This window comes from Oryzias melastigma, linkage group LG10, assembly GCF_002922805.2.
Source record: "Oryzias melastigma strain HK-1 linkage group LG10, ASM292280v2, whole genome shotgun sequence".
In the NCBI taxonomy this organism is placed as follows: domain Eukaryota; kingdom Metazoa; phylum Chordata; class Actinopteri; order Beloniformes; family Adrianichthyidae; genus Oryzias; species Oryzias melastigma.
In genome coordinates this window covers 26,705,037-26,714,076 of record NC_050521.1, presented here as the reverse complement: position 1 = coordinate 26,714,076, position 9,040 = coordinate 26,705,037, and positions in this window count along the sequence as shown.

Genomic DNA, 9,040 nt, shown 5'->3' with positions numbered 1-9,040 from the left:
CTTCTCTGCTCTTCCACTAAAAACTCAAAAACACCTTCCTGTCATGGAGTTGTTTCCATTCTTGAGCTGATGGTCTGTGGACAGCTTTCTGCAGAACCTGTTGAAGAGCATGATGCATCCTCAGCACTTTTATAGATGTGGTTCCTTCGCTAACGCTGACCACGAAGTAGAAACGAGAGAGAAGTCAACTTCTGTGTAAAATCTGGCCATTAGGAGCAGAATCTAAAATAATTGGGATTGTTCCGTGTGTTTAAATATAGTCTCCATCCTGGATGACATGCATGCAGGTGAGTGAGCTGCTCCTCATGAAGGGAAGGTTCTGTGTTTTCGTCTTTCTGGAATATTTTCCATGAGTCCCAGAAAGTCCAACTGGGTTTGAACAAACTTTTCTTTAGTTGAAACTGTGGTTTTATAACTGTAGACTCTACATGTGTGTTCATATGACTTTAAGGAAGTTTTTCACGCCTTGTTAGGTTGTTTTTTTTTTTAACACATTTTCATCAAATTTTCTGACAAACACAATTATTTACCAAAGTCTTCATTAAAGTAGGTAAATACATCCATTTTTGGACCGAAAGACTTAATATACTTTTTGCAGAATGGTTTTTTGTGATTATTATGCATACAAATAACAGATACACATAGTAGAACAAGCATCTGTTGATGCTACAGCATATGGTGCAGACTCTATGCATTCATCGTCTAAATCTACTTGGTCCAGTTTGGGGTCACTGGGTTGCTGGAGCCAATCCATTTTACTGTTGGGTGATGGAGGGAGTTTTACCCTGGACGATTCATCAGTCCAACACAAGCTACCACAGAAACACACAACTGCATTCTCACCTAGGGAACAATTTAGGGAAGAGGTGGGCAAACATTTTAACTCATGGGCTACAAAGGGTTCTAAAATTTCCCAGAAGGAATTACCTCTGGTAATCCAATTGGGACAAACCAAGCTTTAATTTTGATTGAAAATCAAAATATACAATGATGTGTTCATGTGCTTTCTACAATAATCAGAAAAACAAGTGTCTGACTAGGAAAACACACATGGATGTCAGAACACAACACATCTACTAACAACACATGAATGCTGAATATATTTCAAAGTTTTATTTATTTTGAGTGCACCATTTATGGAGATACATCAGGATATGATCAATATGATCTGGTCCAGTTTGAAGGACCAGATTAAATAGTTTGCCCATTCAGATAAAAACATGTTTTGGGAATTTGTGAGGAAGCTGGAGAAAATCCAAACATGGACGAGGAGAACCTGCAGACTCCACTCAGAAGAACCAAGTCAAGATTCCAACCAGGACCGACTCACAGTGATGTGAAAGCACTAACGTGCAACCCTAAATATTTATCTTTTCTTAGAACAGATCCCTCTCAAAGTCTGAAGCTCCTCCCTATTGCTCAGAAGGAGGTTCTGTCTCCACTGTTGCTGTTGGTTGGACTCCTCTACAACAATCTGGAACCTTTTAAGTTGGAGTCAGAACTGTGAAAGACCCTAAGAACCCAAACGTAAAAGGAAAAAGCAAACACGATAAAAAGAACCTAAAGAAAAAAGCAGAAACAGAACCAAAAGGCTGCAATTCTCCCGATCTGGAATGAAATGGACTGAAGCAATCCTTGCAAACAAGATTTCTCCTGATTTGATATTTTTTGTGTCTTTAGAAAATCTCTGTTTGAATTTATAAATAAACTAAACTGAGTTGCCATGTCAACAAAAATGAAGACAAGTGAGACACAGGAAACAAAATCCTTTTAGCACAAACCATTTTGGACGAAAGATTTAAAACATCCATGATGCTGCCACAGGATGGAGGAAATACAGAGCTTTTCAAAACCTCCAAATATTCTTCATACAGCCTTTTTGGGGGAAATTTGGTCAACAGAACCAAAACTACGGTGAAATATATGTGTCCTTTTGGATAAAAATATTCAGGTTAGTCCTAGAATTTAAGCAGAGAACAGATTCCCATCCCTGAATTGTTTTTATGTTCATGTACTTTATTTCCTGAATTTTTTACCAGCTTTGCAGAAACTTTAAGATTACATTTATCAGCTTCAGGATGAAGTTTCACATCTGAAACTGCAGAAACAGGAAGTACGAGAACTGGCTGTTAAATACAACACCGTACTGGATAAACTGGGACCCCTTCGAGAGGAAACAAAGAACCTCAAAGAGGAAAGAAAGACGATGACTGATCTTCTCAAACAGCGTCAAACACTGGAGATGGAATATAACGAGATCAAAGCAGAAGCTGACCAGGTGGAAGCTGAAAACTTCCACCTTCATGCTGAAGTTGATGATCTCCAGAAGAAGCTTTCAGATGTGAAAGATGTGGAGGACAGAGTCTTAAGAGCAAAGGAGAGAAATCTGAAAGCAAAGCAAGAACATGACCATCTCCAGAACCAAGTCCAAGACCTGCAGGCTCAGATGCAGAACCCACAACAGGTTCCACGTCTGACCCAGCAGCAACAGGAAGCCCATGAACTGGTTGTTAAGTACAACAAAGTAATGGATGAACTTAAGGGACGTTTTCAGTACAAAAAGGTACTAGATGAACTGAAGAGACGAACAATAATGAGAAGGAAGTTATATGAGCTGAAAAGCACACGGGAAAGGGTTCAGATCTGACCTGAATCAGAACAAAGATCCAGTCTTCCTCCAGCTCTGATCAGGCGAAAATTAAAAATTTGATTGGTAACGTCATCCTTGTGCTATCATGGGATATGGTAAATATGTGTGTGTGTGTGTGTGGGGGGGGGGGGGCTGAGGGGGGTACTTGTTTCCTAAAAAGCCCTCCTCCCCCCACCTTACACATGCACATACAAAGACACACCATCTCCTGGTTTAGCACAAGAGCAAATTTGTCAAAATCAAGTCCAGTGTAAAAAAAAAAAAAAGGGCGACACACCAATAGGTATGTTTGTGTGGGTTTTCTCTGAGTGCTTCAGTTTCCCCCCACCCAACAAAATGTATTAATATTCTAATATTTCATTAATTATTAATAGTTAAATTAGTTAATTGGAAAAAAAGTGTTGCAATTCTTTACAAAAATGACTTTAATTCTTCACAATGTTGCTGGACTTAAAAAAAAAAAAAAAAAATTGCAACACACCAAATTTTTCCCCTCCGTGAACTGCCACCTTACCGTGGTGGAGGGGTTTGAGCGCTTGAGTGATCCTAGAAGCTAATCTGTCCAGGGCTAACACCCATGGTATGATGCCCTACTACCGATGGCTTCTAGGTGACGAGCCAGACTAAGAGCGGTTCAGAATCTCCACAGGATGCACAAAGACCAAGGTCCAGTTCAACTGATTGCAGTCAGGACAGGCTTGTAGAAAGAATAGAAAATGCAACATGTCTGCGTCTCATGTACTTCCATGAACGTACGTACATGAACACTTTGGCTTTACAGGCTCACCGTGTCGTTGAAGATATTAAATTTTTTTTTTTTTTATTAAATAAGTCAACGTGTAATTATTTGTTTGTCCCATAAGAAGAGAAAGAAACTGGCTTGTTCTTAAAATATATACTAAAAAACCAACGAGATCCTGTGTTTCTGCTGCAGAAACATAAGAGCGTCTGGATGTTAGACATTGTTGATCGGTACCAAAGTAGGCCAAACGTTGCAGAACAAAGCTGAACGTCAGTTTTGCTTCACTTTTCATGTACAGTCCAAAACTAAAGACACTGGTAATGGTACGCCTGCTTCAGCAGGTGGGGGTTCGATTCCCTACGGTGTCCTACAGAATATTTGGACTTTTATACATGAAATGTTAGGCACTGCAACCATAAAGAGTAAAAGCAAAAATAGAAACTTGTTGATTAACTTAAAAAGGCCATACCATGATTTTATTAAGCCTTTCAGAGTAAACTATATCCACATATATGATCATATATTACATTTGGAACACTAAAAAACACATTAGTTGTTCTGGAGGTTTTGTTAAAATGTTTCAACAGAAGTTTTTCATGGATCTTCAAAGTTGATCAATTTGTTGTTGTTTTTATTGTGAATCAATATCGTAAAATCAATAAAGTTTTGCCACTTAAGTTTATTTTTAAATTAGGTGATCTTAAAATAGTAAAATACATTTGTTTTTAACCCCTCCTGACATATCACTAATTTAAGAGGCCTTCTGTGTTTTACTAATACTGCAAAATGCACACGTCACATGACAGTAAAATGAGCATTAAAACTATTATCAGAACTGTTTCTTATTAGATGAAGTTTAATCTAGTTAATAATATCTGTGTAATAACCAGAAACTTTAGTCATACTATGTTTTTCTGCTGCACAGATGTAGGTCCTGGTCTGATTTTCATCTCTAGGTAAATTCTGAAGATGAAAAGTGTTGAAAAGCTGCAGAAACACAATAGCTGTGATCCGTTTACTTCCTGGAACTTATTGCAGTTCTGTCCTGAACACAGAATAATCATGTTTCTGCATGTGGAGGTGATGCTGCACAGCTTCACTTCACTGATCAGGGGGAGAAAAAGCAGATCTTTCTCCTCCAATGACCAGAAAGTAAGCTGGAAAAATTCAAAACAGATTCAGTATTTCTGCTTCAGTAAATCCTGCTTTTAATTATGCTTAAAACGTAATTATTACAGTTAATTAAAAAAAATAATTACTAAAATATACATTTTTTGCTTTCTCCAGTATCTCCTTCTGTAAATTTTGCAAAGGCTATGTGTTTTTGGATAAGCATCTTTAAAAGCAGATGCTAAACACATTTTAGCTAGCTATCAACTTCAGTGTTTTCAGCGCCCAAATTCATCTTACAGCATTCTCAGCAGCATTATAGGAGATAATGCTATATATCTAGATCATAATTATATTAAAAAAGTTACGGTTTTAAAGTTTTAAAAATGTAGTTTTAGAGTGTTCAATAAATGTTTAACCTGTTCGGTACGCGAATAAAACTGTTTTGGATTTTGACCCCTTGTGTGTTGAGTTTGACACCCCTGCATTATTTTCTTCTCCAATAAACAAATAAATTCCTTAAAAATCAAATAATGTGATTTCCTGGATGTATTTTTTTCCATTCTGTTGGCCACAGTTTTAGTCTATCTGTGAATAACAAAACAGACCAAATTGAAGGTTTTAAAGCCCCTGACGATCATGTTTTTATCTATTTTCAAAGCCTTCCCAGTGTTCTTTAGTTATGATGATGCCAATAATAGCCAAAATCTAAAAACTTGTTTTCTAGTTCACAGTTTATGATGGAGTTCATTAGAAATTTACCTCCGAGTTGTAGCCGGGATTGTTGGCAAGAAGTAAACCATCAGTCATTTCCCATCATCCCTTTGTTTACATGCTCTCCCCCTAGCTTACAGCCCCTGACACCCTCATTCTAACATAACCAGTGTAATAGAAATGGTGAGCAATAGCAGAGCTATCCAGTCGCACAGTTTTGATCCAGATTCCAGTTCAGACGAGAAAAACAAAGACGTTCATGGATGTATTTGAGAATGCATCAGAATGGAGCGGAACAGAGAACTTGTAACCCGCCACAGCAGCTACTACATCACACCTACAAGCTTTTTCAAACGGCATTTATTTGTCTGCTCCTGATTCGGAACAATTTGAACAAAGAAATTCTTACAAATTCAATTTTAATCCAAATTTTCTTAATGTACGTCCCCACTAGAACATGTTGAAAACACCTAAATCACCATTTTCATTGGAGTCCGTCTTTGAGTAGAACAACTTGATACCTTTTTGCTTCACTAAACATTCAGGATAAAGTGCATTAATTAATAAATACATGAAAGTCGTTTTAAATATTTAACTGTCATATTATTTGTGTCTCTGGACTGTTTTCCTTCTGAAGATGAGAAGTCTAACCTTTGAATGAACCTCTCAGTCAGAGAGAAAATTCAACATCACATTTTGATACAAAAACATGTCTACAGACCATAATAAGAGATTTTCAGCTAACAAAATCCATAGAAATCAAAAATTATTTGAGTTTTTTACTGACTGATGCAGAGAGTTTTGACTGAGTTTTAAAGAGAAATCTCTGAGAAGTTGAGTTTTGGTGCTGAATAAAGAATACATTTTCTTTTTGTAGAACTAAATTCTCAAACTGACTTGGAAATAACTTTTCAAAAAATATGTTAGTCAAAACTGAAGGCTTGGTTAGAGTTTGAAATGTGACGTTCTTCACATGCTGATGGTTGAAGAACATCTACGATTCCTGCGACTGCACTTTCAGAAAAGCTTTGTATCCTCGTGGTAAAATCCTGGACTGTTCTGACTTCATATTCCAACACCCACCTGCTCCCGGTGGATTTCTGACCATCACCACCACCACCCACTCCCACATTCTGACTGTTCTCACAATGATTCCATCCCTGCTGCTGCTGCTTCTGTCTTTCAAAGGAAGTTTGAACTAGTTTCTGCCTCTGAAGGAAACATTCACGGTTCAGTCTGATGATTTTCAACCATAAAGCCAACAGTTTCAGAGAAATCAGCCTCATACTCCTGCAGGTCAGAGATCTTTTTTGGGTCTTGTTGGAAAACCAAAGTCACACGTGAATCAATGGTTGCTATGATACCATCAGTAAAGATGAAAGCAAACGAGTTAAAAACAAAAATAAATTCCCAAATCGTAAAGTTTGACAGTCAGACAGCAGCCATAATTCTGTCATGTCCTAACTGAGTTTGTGATTGGTCGGCTGCACTTCTACAAACATGCAGAAGATGAATCGTCAACCCAAAGAACGACGGTTTATCTGATTTAGTTTTAGATGTAACATTTATATTTATATATACATTTAGACTTGACATTTACGTGTATTCTTTACATATAAATTTACATTTTAAACTCTTTAAACTAACATGTACATTGACACAAACCGACGTTTTTGTTCCTGCAAAACAATAAGCTAAACTCTAACTCTTATCAATCCTATTGAAATGAATGATAATAATTGTAGCATTTTAGTACATTTTTAGTTAAAACTTAGAAAATGGTTCTAACAAAAAAAGACAATAAATTATAGATTTAAATGCTCTTTATGGATTTGTGTTTTCGTTGTTCCTGTTTTTTACAAACTGTTTATCTCTTTGAGGCTTTTAAATGTCCAATAAACAAAAAATAAGACTTAACACATTAAAATAATTTGATTTTAACAATTTTTCACATCGTTTTAACATTTTCCAACATTATCTAGGTCTTTATGTCCCCATCTTCCTTCAGCTACTTGATCATTTCTGCAAATTATCTAAATCATTTTAGCCGCTTTGAAATAATTTTAACACATAGTGAAGCACATTTCAACATTAATTAATTCAGCGACTCCAGCACATGTTGAGCATTTTTAACTATTTTTCCAGTTAAGATTATATGTTCTCAAGCTAATTTATCAATTTTCAGTATATTTAGTGTTTATTATCTTTTAATTATTCATTAGGATTTCACCACACTGCCCCAACAATGTAGACTAATTTACAAACTTGGAAATGACAACTGCAACTTAAAAATATTTTAAATTGCTGTTTTTCATACTATGCATAGATCGGGACACCTGTCTGTGACAGGAATCTCCTGAAAAAGAGATTGGTCGTTTCTGTGGGACTTTTCATGGTTTATAATGTGAGATTCTGCCAGCAACACCTAAATAAGACCGTCTTTAATAAACCGTAACTCTTTGTTTATGTGATCAATAAGAACCACCAGATCACATGAACGCGTCACTACTGTAAGGGTTGTATTTCTCCACCTTAGACTCTGCAGGATTTACATAAATTGCTTAAACGGTTGAAGACTTAGGATAGTCGTTACGGTAGTCTGGAGCTTAAAGGGTTAAAGAATGATGATTGTTTAGCTTCTCTGTAGTAACAGTTTCCTGGTTTAGATTTCAAATGAACCTCCATTTCATACATTCAATACATAGCAGTGAGTGTAAAATATTGACAGAAATTAAGTCGGTAAATCGTTGGGATCAATAACGTCACAGACTTTCATTCTGCACAGCACGGCTTCATCTCACTGCAGCAGCAACCAAACCAGATGATGCAAGGATTACCCACATGAAGATCTGATACTGCAGAGAGTCATTTCATGACCTCTCCTCGTTCTATAGGAAGCTGCGTCTGCTTCCCGGAGCAGCCATCACTCAGAGGAACCTTCATGCAGACTCCAACACCTCCAGACTGTTCTGCAATTATGCAGTGCTGATGCATTCCTAATGAACACCGCCTACACCCTACGCTCCACCGCAGGGGCAAAACCAGAGTGTTTGTGGAAAAACTTCTGTTTGTGGGTGTTAGGAACATGGTGAGGATCTCTGTGCTTCAAGGAGATCTGGAAGTGATCCTGATCCTTCTAGCAGATCTGAAACACCAGGAATCCTGAAAAATCAGCATCTGAGGACACGTTACAAAAGACTTCCAGTCCGAGCGAAACCTTTCCCACTCAGAAACATCTGGGTGTTCTAGGAGCACAGACAGGTCAGGTAGAAGCTGAGGGTGGAGTTCTTTTGTCTCTGAGGTGGTCAGCATGACAGACCTGAAGGTGGAGGTTTAACAAAGCAAGTCAAAATGACAGAAAAGCCCCAGAAGGATCTTCTGGATCTGCAGTGAATTATTAACATACATAAATATTTGACTAAAAGACCGAAAAATGAATGAAATGGTTTATTTCAAGCAATCAGGTAATAATACATAAAATAGAGACATTACATAATTAATCACAAGTAGATCACTTGAAAGGGAGTGGGAGGAAGCGAACTTATATAATCCCACCCCGGCTCGACCATTTTCTCTACATGAATTATCAAAATAATTTACTACTCATAATTATGTTAAAAAGTTAAGGTTTCCAAGTTTTAAAAATTGGCAATTTGCTAACTTTTTGGACTATTTTGGAGTTTAGCTAATATTTCATCAACATGCTAGCTGTTTTGGCTAATTTAGCCTTTTTTAAAAGTTTTTTAGGCTATTTTGAAGTTAGGCTAATATTTAATGCTAGTTGTTTTGGCTAGTTTATAGTCTTTTCTGTTTTTTGTGTGTGT